Source organism: Xiphias gladius, chromosome 21, assembly GCF_016859285.1.
Source record: "Xiphias gladius isolate SHS-SW01 ecotype Sanya breed wild chromosome 21, ASM1685928v1, whole genome shotgun sequence".
NCBI classification, from domain to species: Eukaryota; Metazoa; Chordata; class Actinopteri; order Istiophoriformes; family Xiphiidae; genus Xiphias; species Xiphias gladius.
In genome coordinates, this window is record NC_053420.1 from 21,504,785 (window position 1) to 21,516,492 (window position 11,708).

Below are 11,708 nucleotides of genomic sequence, written 5' to 3' on the forward strand. Positions count from 1 at the left end.
TGAGGCCTTATGTTGCAGTTAATGATGCTTCATCTGTTAAAATACAAACAACCAAAAGAAAAAAAAATCTGGAGCCATGGTCATCTTGAGAATATACATGACAGTAATCCTAGGTTTGATTCCATAATTTTTAAATTCTATGAATAGGGAAAATACCCACCCATTTTTATTTCCAAGCAATCCAAACGGGATCATTTTAGGGCTTCTGTAAAATCTGACATTCACTGTCTAGTAACAGGTAATCCAGACACAATCTGCAGCTGTGCTTTCTTGATACTTCTCCTTTTTTGACACACAGATCTGTCAGTACCAAGATGAATTTTACAACTTTGGCCTGAATTCAAGTACTGAATTCTCACACCAGTTATAATGAACTAAGAACAATATCGAGTAACAAAAAATGAAGGATCTGCTCAGGGCACTTGATAGCTCAATGGAAGAAACCATTTCACAATCAAGCCCCATGTGATTCCAGTCTGTCATGGTGATGGAGGATTTCTACTGACATGTGCGGATAAAAACAGTACCCCTATTAATTAAGGCACCCCGATGAGCGCGCTCTGTCCAGTTCCTCCCTGTGTCTGATCCTCACAGCACAACCTCGGTGCTCGCCCACTCCCGAACAGCTGACGGGATGTTTAAGGGAGACGAATGAGCGCTGACCTTATCTAGTAATAGATATCCCATAGTGGAAGAATGGGTAATTGTTCTGGGTTTTCATTCTGCCCTCTTTCTTGTAGAGGTTTTTTTTTTTATGGCAACAGAGAGGAAAAATCTCCCCTGGTCATCACTTCATACACGCCCACCCGCTGATAAACACAGAGGGAATTTCACCAGGCTGTTCTTTCATTTAAAGGGGAAACATTTGTGTCCTTTTCATTGTATGTGTGGCATCAGTGAAGAAGACTGGTGAAATTCTCTCAGATTACAGGTATGTTATACGTTTGGAGTAAAAAGCCTATGACCGTATTCATACAGAGAACAGAACTGTATGAGGAAAACACAGCCCCCTCATTCATTGCAGTGGTAGCACTTTACAAAGGGTACACAAAAATGTGAGTAGTTATTGAGGAACAAGATAAAACTAATCAAACAGATTAAGTAAAACACAATAAGTAAAAACAAAATAATCCCCGGCAGCATTGCTTTCGTCTTATCGACTACCTTTAAATGTGATCAGTATTCCAAGTCAGTGTCATTAATGTTGAAAAGAGCACATGTGACATTTGAGTTTAACTCTGTTGATAAAGTAGAGCTTTCATGAGCCAGATGTCTCCGGCTCTAAACTTTACTTGAATACTAATAGCTTTTCATACATTCTGGCTTCTCTCAAAAGACTTGAATGAATGAATGCCAGCAGTGGCACTGTACAGGGCTCAAGCTGGTTTCAAACCACTCAGTGCTAGGCCATGATCAGAAAAGAAAATGAATTCTTGTTAAAGCTGACTGAATAGGAGCATTTAATTTGCTCTCTGTACTTGTATTTTTGTATTTGTATGTGCGTATAGTGCCAGGTGAATAAATGAGGTCCTCTGATAAGCCACCCCTCCACATGTTCTGGATTTCCCCACCAAAATCCCAGAATCTGCTCAAACTGTGGCACTTCTTTGAAGAATATTCAGTCAGTGAAAACCTGAGCATCTTGCTTTAAACAGCTGGATGGCGTTCATATACATGCACGATCCTTTTAGCTGCACCTAAAAAAAAAAAGCTAGAAAAACTTTGCACTTTGAGGCTGACATTGCGATGATTTCTTTGAAAAAGCTTATGTTACAGCAGAGGACAAGTCTGGCCATAGAAAACCAGATCACATTGTGTGGTGTTAATGAGGTTATGCAAGACTAATGGGACGTCAGCTTCTATCAGATCTGCCTGGCTCATGACCCTGGGTCAAAACAAGAAGCTTTACACCAAACACTGTCACTGTGCCTTCACAGCAGCTTTTAGGCTTTACTTCCCCTCTGTCTATAAAGAACATGTGGGTTTTAACTTTCTAAATTGAAAACTGCTGGAGGGGGAAAAGATAGTGTGTCAAAGTCGGGGAGGTGCCAGTGGAGGAGATGACCATAAATAGGCAGCTACAGGCCGATGTGTTGGCACCCATCAGGGAGAAATAATTACCTCAGTTAGGAGAAAACAGAAGAGAGGGGTGGGGAGATTAACACACGCAGCTTAAAACTAAACAATTCATGCTGATCCACTTTTTGAGATAAAATATGTGCACAGTTTCAAAGACCAAAATTAAGCCATCCCAGCAATTTCCACACCAATTTCCCAGTGATACATTCATAGGGTGTATCAAAATGGTTTGGAGAGCTTTGATGCAAAAGCACTAGCAGAAAGGGCTAAAAGGCTGTTTACTGTACACTGGTCAGGGTGACAGCCAGTAAGAGGCAGGTATAGATATAATTCAAACTCTGGGGCAACTTAGCAACATGAAAAGGGGAGGAAATAATGTTCACACAGTATTAATACACAGAAACTAATGAGCAAATGACCAGCAGCTGTGCAGGCGGGAGGGAGGCTCACAAGGACAGACAGGTGATCTACTGAGTCAGGAAAATCAGTGAGGACACCTAGTGGACAGGTGTGGTAGAACAAAGTCTGGAGATCAATGCCCCAATTCCATACTACATGTACAGAATATACTTACTGCAAACAGTGTGCACTATATAGTCATTGTCATATTGTTTTTGCAGTTTGTATACAATATAAAACATATTCTATCATTTTATACAAACAGGAAATAACACAAGATCAATTCAACTACAACTTCCGAATACCACTGCCAATTAAACTTCACTGAGAGCAAAATGTTCTGCCAAAGATTTAGTATTTTTTTGTTTTCTGATTTGTTTTTGGAGCTGTTGCACCGCTGTGCACAACTTGTGAGCAGCTTCTCCATTTCCTCTCTACACTTGATTTGTCACTTTTCCAGTGTAAATATACTTTCCATATATTTATTTACATATTCAAAACCTGCTTAAAATTATGGAACTGGGACACAGCAGGTTACAACCCAGTTCCCCAAAATGTGCTCCCAAATGCTTTACTTGCATCCTTTCATCACACCTTAGTTCCTCCAAATTAAGGAGGAAACATTTAGTTGATTGAGACATCTTTTCCTCTCTTTATCTGAAGCAGTTACTGATGATGGCTGCAGAGCTGCATCATCCATCAGTGGGCTTTAAAAGCTCTGTAGGCACAGATAATGTGGTGTAATGTTCAAACAATAAGGCTGTAATTCAAGCTAAGTCTGTGAAACTGACCCTTTCTCTGTAACAAGCCCATAGCATAAGAAGTTCCATTTACTTCTCATTTAAAACAACATTGCTAGCTGCTCACTAAAAAGCATATACAATACAAGAAAATGTGACAGATTTAAAAAGTCATTTAGCTGAACAGCCTCTCTGTCAACACACTGTTCTTCTGCACAGTCTGCTCAGATCCACTGGGCAGCAGTGAACTGTTGTGTCTAAGGGGACTAAATGCTGCTTTGTGATCAGCTACAAATATAGAAAATTCATTTTGTTGTCCTCCAACCACAGAACATCAGTCATACAGACAGTCCCAGTCCACTAGGAGTTCACCAGACTCTGGCCAACTTTCACTGAGGTCTCTGCTCCGTGAAAGGTGTAAAAATAATTGCACTTTCTCTCCACTTGTACTGTGTGTGTGTGTGTGTGTGTGTGTGTGTGTGTGTGTGTTTGTGCGCGCGCGCGCGTGTGTGTGTGTGTGTGTGTGTGTTTGTGTGGTTGCGTGTGTGTGCGTGTGTGTGTGTGCCTCTGTGTGTGTGTGTGTGTGTGTGTGTGTGTGTGTGTGTGTGTGTGTGATTACACTTGACTTTAGCCATGAGTTGTGTTAGAAAATCAAACACAGCAATTGATGTTCAGGAACAGCATCAACCTCATCTGAAAGGTAGCAGCTGGGCTTACTGTACCCAGTGTAATACAGTGAGAAAGCACCTCGCAGCTCTTTAACTTCACATTTGTTTTTACGAAATCTTCCTTGTGATGCTGCTCTGAACTTGAACACTTTCCTCTTGAGTTTAAACAATGACATATTATATCTTTTATAATCAACAATTTCCATAATGAACAATGAATTTACCCTATTAACAAGTATTTTCTATTAAACCTTCATACTACAGCACTCCATTTTTTTTCCAAAAGCCATTTAAACAAATTTAAGAGCCATACCATAGCTTTTGGCTGACCTATCCCTTCATTATGATGAACACTGCCGCAAATCCAAGGGTATAGTTTTCTCAAGCTTTGGGTGCATAGATAATACTAGTTAGTTGGAAACGTTATGTTTGGCCCTTCAGGGAATGATACAGTAATAATTAAACACACACACACACACACACACACACACACACACACACACACACACACACACACACACACACACCTATTGACAATTTAACCACAAAGGATTTTATCCCCGGTACGTAACCTTGCCAATACAGCAATCTCCTCGTCTAATTCCCCACATAATATTTCTTCACACAGTCTGACGAAGGACATGTCTATTTCATGGGTCAATTCATTTGAATTACCACTCATGCCAATATCACAGGTGAGATATGCATTTGACAGGTTGGAGGAGTCCTATTGAACTCTAAGCTCTCACACACAGGTCAAACTGAAGTCAAGTTTGACTAGACTGAAAGCTCAGATTAGGTTTGAGCTGACTAAATATGAAGCATATACACAATAAATATTAAGCATACCACTCTTTAAGGGATTGTATCTGCCCAAGGCGAATGTTGACTGAGACGGGCCAAAAAGCCAATGTAGGTAAATCTCCACACTTTGTGTTCCATATCACTGTCCTCTCTCTAATCTAATTATCCCAGTGAGCCAGGGTAAAGGTTATTTGGCTCTGACTGATTTAGACAAATGCTGTGCGTTCTGCACAACAGCTGCATGTAGTGGACCACCGCTTTACTGGTTCCACTCCCTACCACTCTGCATCTCAAAGACACCCAGAGAGTTCACTCAATATTCAACAAGTGGCAATGGTAATGCCATACTCATGGGGACTCTTCTCTGTGACTTATAACAGGGGCAACACAGGGGATACAGTATGTTTTATGAATAACGTTTAACTGAAAAAGACAACATTTTAATTGCTGGAGGATGAGTGTCCTTACTTAGGGTCTGTACCTGAATACAAATTTAATGTAGCACTTGGTACACTTTCTACTGGAGCAACAGTTTAATCAGAATAAGCTATTACTGTATTTATTGAAAGAGAGGTGAGGTTTCTGTTTATCTGTCTTTCTAGTTAATATTGCCGATCCAAAAGTAGTTCTTTGACTTACAGGAACAGTCCGACTTTTTGGGAAATATACTCATTCACTTACTTGCTGAGAGCGAAATGACAGGATCGATATCGCTCTCATCCCTGTGCACTGACTGTGGAGCTATAGCCGGGAGGCAGTTAGCTATGTTTTTACATAGTGTCCCCATAAAACACAACGTTTTACATCTGTCTTCATTTACAAATTAAACAAACGAGATACAACCCACCTCTATTACAAGCTAATAGAAGTGCTGCCAGGTATATTTTTAATCTTTGGAAAGAGGAAAGCTAGCAGTTACCCTCTTCTTCCAGTCTGTATGCTAAGCTAAGCTAACTGCCTCTTGGCTTCAGCAACTATAGTTAATTCACAAGCATCAGAGTGGTGTCAACCTTACTTCTTCTTAGCAAGAAAATAGTTTTATTCTGATAAAGGAATTATTCTTGGTGCACACCCTTGGACTATAATATAGGCTAGCACATACTGACTGTATACCACATCCATAACCACAGTAAGGGCAATTTAGAGTCTCCAGATCACCTAACCTGTATCTCTCAGGAAACTGGGCACCCAGGGGAAGCCCACATGAGCGAGATAGTGGATTCAGACCCACTAACCACTAAGCCATGGTCCCCCATATTCCAAGATGAGAGAAAAAAAATCCCATCATGACTTGTGTATTGGTTAGGCACAAGTCATTTAAAAACTTTTAAAATAAAGCAACCAGTCATTTCTTTATTTACAATTGATATAAAATTCAATCACGGTGCTATAAGGCTGATATGCAGTATATCAAACTAAATGTATAATCGCCTCTCTTAGATCAACCTCTCCAGTGAAAGTTGTTCAGAGTAGTATTTCATTCTCTTAGTGTTCCCACTTCCTTCGAGCATGAAGGATACCTGATTTAAATTCCTCTCAACTGTAAAATCCTATACCCCATGTTCCTTTCTTCCAATGGTAATGGCCATTTTTCCAGGCAGCCCAGCCTCCATTAGTGACACTGATTAACCCCACGGTATCTAGCTATTCACCGCTTGATGTGGCTGGACAGGCAAAGGGTCTGAGAACAGGCCAGTTGAGGAGAGAGGTAGCATGAAAGGACTTGTTAAAATGTATGAGTTTTATCACATCTTATTGAGGCTACTTCATTTGCTGATTGAAACGGAGATTTACAAGAAAGCAGCCGAATGAGATTTGGTATTGGATTTTCACCAAGGCGTTGAGCAGCCTGCCAATTAGGTAGAATTTGAATGGTGCATCACAAATTTGTTCTCCCTCTACAGCTGGAAAGAGGCACAAGTTAATCGGCAAAACAGAAAGTGGATTCCTTGAACTCTGGGGAAAGAGAAATGGTTGCTTTGATGGCTAGTTGATATGACATAATTAAAATTGGTATTAAATTACATCTATAGCAAAGGCCCGATGTATCCTTGCTCGTATATCGGACTACAATCATCAGGCTGTGGCATTAATTTGTGTTTGACTATGACAACAATGGATCAAACAAGAGTCCACAGCCATGCTAGCGGCTCTGTGAGGCTGTACTATGTATCCTATTTGTTGAGATATTTCAGTCTGGACCAGAGTGGTGGACCAAAGACCGACTGACATTTCCATCCCTAGATCCACACTGCTAGCATGGATAAAAAGGTCAGTAGCAACATTTTCATGATATACTAACATCCTATATTTTGAAATTTAATTTACATGAGAGCATGAGAAATAACTTTTAAATGCACGGAAAGTAGAGATATGAGTGTGTACGTTTTTGTTTCATTTCCGCTGAACAGTGATTTTCAAGGTACAGTAGAGTCAGTTTCCAGACCTGCACTGTAATGCCAATCTTTACGAATTAGCATCATGTTTTCTAAGAAACCCAGGATCACTCAAGTGTGAATAAATTCAGTCACATTACCTGTAAAGGCATGCAAAAAATTAAGCCATTCTTACATTGGACGTGTAAGTGTGTGTCATGCAAACCAAGCATTACACACTTGGTAATCAAGCTGTAAATACTGTGCCTTGACCACAGAGATCACTGGGATGTTTGGAGCCAAATTAGATTGTATAATATCAGGCACTATGGAGAACGTTGGTTTCAATAAAAACAAAACCTGACCAAAGTACTGAATGTGATGCACTGTAGGTTAGTAGCTAGTACATAGATGTTCCTTGAAAGCTACAGTATATTCTTATGTTGCTATGATAATGTCAGCGCTACATTATGATTGTGCTGCGTATGGACCTGCAGCAAAAACGTCACAAAGCAAGATTAATGCCATCTAGATGTAGCATTAAGAATTTCCAGGGGAGATTTTAAGACTTCATTGTTCTGCAAGTTGAAGAAGTAGCATTACTAATGAGAGGAAAACTAGTGATATTGAATTACTGCAGCAAAAAAAGTCTAAAACAATACTGGAAGTGAGATCCTGTTAGGGATGAGTATTTTATACGGATAGGAAATCAGAGCAGGAGAGCAGGATTACATGAAAGCAAGTTTGCTCCAGGAGGAGGATAGGTAGGAGAAAAATTAAAAACCAGGTATTATAGAGCAGTACCAGCTTTCACAGAGGGACTGTGCATTTCAAACACATGAAATTATTGAAAAATTAAAACATGAAATTAACTTTACAATGTGTGGAAGACATTCAGGTAAGGGGGGTGTAATAATTAGCACACAGAGGAATAAGAGGAAACAATATATTTGCAGTATTGATTTCAGCAAAGGTTAGAAGATAATTCATCAATTACCTGAGGTCTACTCATTTAAAAAGTCCTACGGTCCTCTGCAAATTTTCCAGAACTTACATTTTCAGGCAAGTGCAAGTGACTGAATGATTGCAATGGCTTCACTGTCAGTACAGTATGTTAATATTTGGTCATATGAAATGAGCAAAGCGAGACACCAAACAGTTAAAAAGAAAGAGTAATACCTGATCAGTGCAGTTCTATCAGGTGCTGGTCGGGTTAGAATTATCCATGAACTTTCCCTACCAGTTTATGTGAAGCAAAGACAACAAAAACACAAAGCTCAAAGTTTGACACTGTTAAGAGGCTCATCCTTTGAGGAAGATATACTGGCACCTGTAATATGTGAAATTAAGCGTCACTGAATATATAAAGAAATCATTATGACACTGAAGAATCTTTATTTCAACATCAGTTTCATTTCTAAAGTTTTCCTTGGACACGGTAAGATATTTTCTTCACATCTAAGATTCATCCTCCTTTTTTCTCTATTTGTGTCTTTGTCTCCCTTCAAGGTTAAGTGCACCAGAATTCTTGCTCGCATGATGGTGACTGACAACCACAGTGGGCCCTGACTCATAAACATTAGACATGCTTGAAAAAAAGGGATGATTTTTCTGTCTGACAGCACTTGTTGCCTTCACCTGCAGATGAAAAAGAGCCCCATCACCAGGCTGCCAAGTTCAAATAAGACAGTGAAGGTAGAGGTCACAGACTGCGTGGGATGTCACCTTCTGAAGAGACTCTCTAAAGCATTGAGTTTGGATTTGCCACCCATGGCAAACTTGTTAGCTACTGCAAACAAAAAATTCAAATTTCGTCGACATGATGCAGCCTCTGTAGAACAGAAGCATTTGAGCCAGCAGCAAAAATGATGTATTCAACAAATATTAATTTTGAGATATAAAGAGTTGACTCACACACTATTCACACATGATGAATAGTGGATGAAGTGCACCACCACTAAATCATATGTTTCTAATCCATAAGGAGTCAGTACATAGGTCATCAATCATTTGAAAAAACTGAAGGGATCATTTCAAATTGTATCACAAAGGATTTAGTCACAATTTTGACAACCAAACAAAATATGAAGCTATTACCTGTAGTTGTCAGAATTCTTTGACTCTTGAAAACTTTTGAGACCCATATGTGCAGTATTTTAAATCAGCTGTTGCAACAACAATTTGTCACCTTCCCCTTTAGGTAATTTGTCAACAAGTCGACAATTGATCTCAGCAATACATAATATTCATAAATGCAGGTTTCGGTTGGTAAACTCAGGCATTCAAAATGACCATCTCCACTAAATTCAAATATAAATGATACCCTGCAACCGCTTACTGGGAATCAGGCTAGTGAGAACAGAAGGACACAACTGAAACAACCTGATCAGAAACCAAGAGTCTATAATTTTGTGAAGATGTGGAGCTCCAGATCGTTTTGAATTCGTGGGGCTTTTGGATTTCAGTACCAAATTTGCTAAAGCACTACAGTGGATACTGGCTTATATCAGAGTTTTTCCATCCACCCAAAACCCACTTATCCTGTTATATGTCATTCATCATTCGATAATCGTTTTGATCAGTTGATCATATATTTATAGTACTGTAATATTACCTATGGACTATGGTTTAATAATAGCTTAATCTTTGTTTTCCAGTCTGAGAACTCAATCGACATTGTCAGGGAATAAGATAATGAATAGTAATACATCAATATTTAGTAAATGCTTAACCAACTCCCCACATGTCATGTGTGTACTTTAGCTTTCAGACTGAAAAAACCATGCAATATTTTTTTTGTAGTTCAATGGCTGATTGCTTTCTCCTGTTGAATGTACTGTTAACTTTTAGGTCTATAAATTGCTTTATAATGATTATGATGAACCACTTTTAGAAATCAATACATTTTTAGTGAAGGAGCTCTTTTCTTTGCTTCCTCTCCAGTTTCCTTTTCATTTTCTTCCATTTTTAAAGGTATAATATGCTAATCATCTCACTTTCTGGCTTGGCAATATTCAGATAGGGTTGCACAAGTTATGTTCATTCGCGTTTGCTTTAATACATTTGGCCCTTTCCTGCAGTATTTTCTGAGATGCACTAACGGGAGTTACATGGTGGGGAATTGAGAGGTGGAAGGTGTTAGCACTCTTTAATGCCCCGGAGAGCTGGCCTGACTTCTTTTATCTCAAATGAGAACATCAGAGGACTGCTGATGGATTGCTGAGTGTGTGTGAGAGATTTTCAGCTCTGCTGGGTGTACGCCGGGTAACTCATGTAGTGGATTTGCACTTGCCTACAAATAGGTCTGGCTTTTTATGTACAGGTTGTGATCTTGAATGTTTTAAGACTGAGTCATGAATATACACTGCGCAAATATGTTCAGAACATTAGGCGGACTAGGATATTTTAATGCTACATTCAGAATCCAATTTGTGAATTATGTGCAAAAGACTGACAATTTTACCACATGTATAGATCCATCTGCTTGTACTGGCCGCCGAAATCAGTCTTGAAGTGCATCTGCTTTGCCAAAAAGGAAATAATAACCACTGCTAATCACTAATCATCACAATTTCCACACAAACTTTTTGTTGCTCCTATATCTACACAGAGTTTTCTCTCCTTTCTTGTGTCATTGACATGGCATTGGTGGATGTTTTGGTGATTGGCAAGGCTCTCTGCAGCAATAGCAGCTGTAATTATTGGCTGCAACACTGCAGTGGAAAACTCTAAAGCTCAGGGGAGGATGAGCTGTGAAATACCAAGACAAAAAACTAAATCCAGCTGGATGAAGCTGATTACAATCCATCTAAATTTTTGAAAGACAATGAAGACATTCTTCTGATGAGATTTAATAACACACAATAAAATATTGTTGTCAAAACAGAGAGGGTTCAGTATTGCTGGGGCTTAAGTCTAATATTGTTTACATTTCAGTCCTGGAAAGGTGTCATAATTTCCTGTTGTCTCACTCTCAGATTAGCAGCTGCTACAATGGCTACAGGTCAACTGGTGATTGAAGCCTTTACTTGAGAGAATTCGACGGAGCCCAGGCCACAGAACGAGCTGTTGGTATGCTGTTGGTATGCAGACAGGCACACTGTATTCCAATTGAGGCATCGCACTGTGATCCTCAGCCCATAATCCGTGTTGTTCATGGTCCTGACTGCGCAGGAATGTGCTCCTCATAGCAACCAAGTGATTATCGTTTTTTGAAAAATCTCAGAATTGTATTCTGTACCACGGACAAACAAAATCTCCATTTTAATTACACTCTGACTCATTCCTTTTCTCCCGCTCGTCATATCCTGGTATGTTATTGCGATGTTGACACTTCTCCCATAGTTGTTTCTATGGAAGAAGTGTCATTGTCTGCTTATCTATGCATTTCGCTTCTGCAAAGTCCTCTGAAAGCTGTTGTTCGTTTGATGGCAGCAAGGCAAAAATTGTGCAAATCCATTTTGTAAAAGGATCACAAACAGATGCTCTGTGTCCTCATAGGAGACTATGTGTATCTCTCTGTAAACCTTGTGTCTAGTGTCTGAAAAACCTGGAAAATAAATCTGTTCACAATGAGACACAGTAAGACCTCACATTTGAGCTCCTGGCGTCGGCAAAATGGGATCAACCCAACTACAATACAT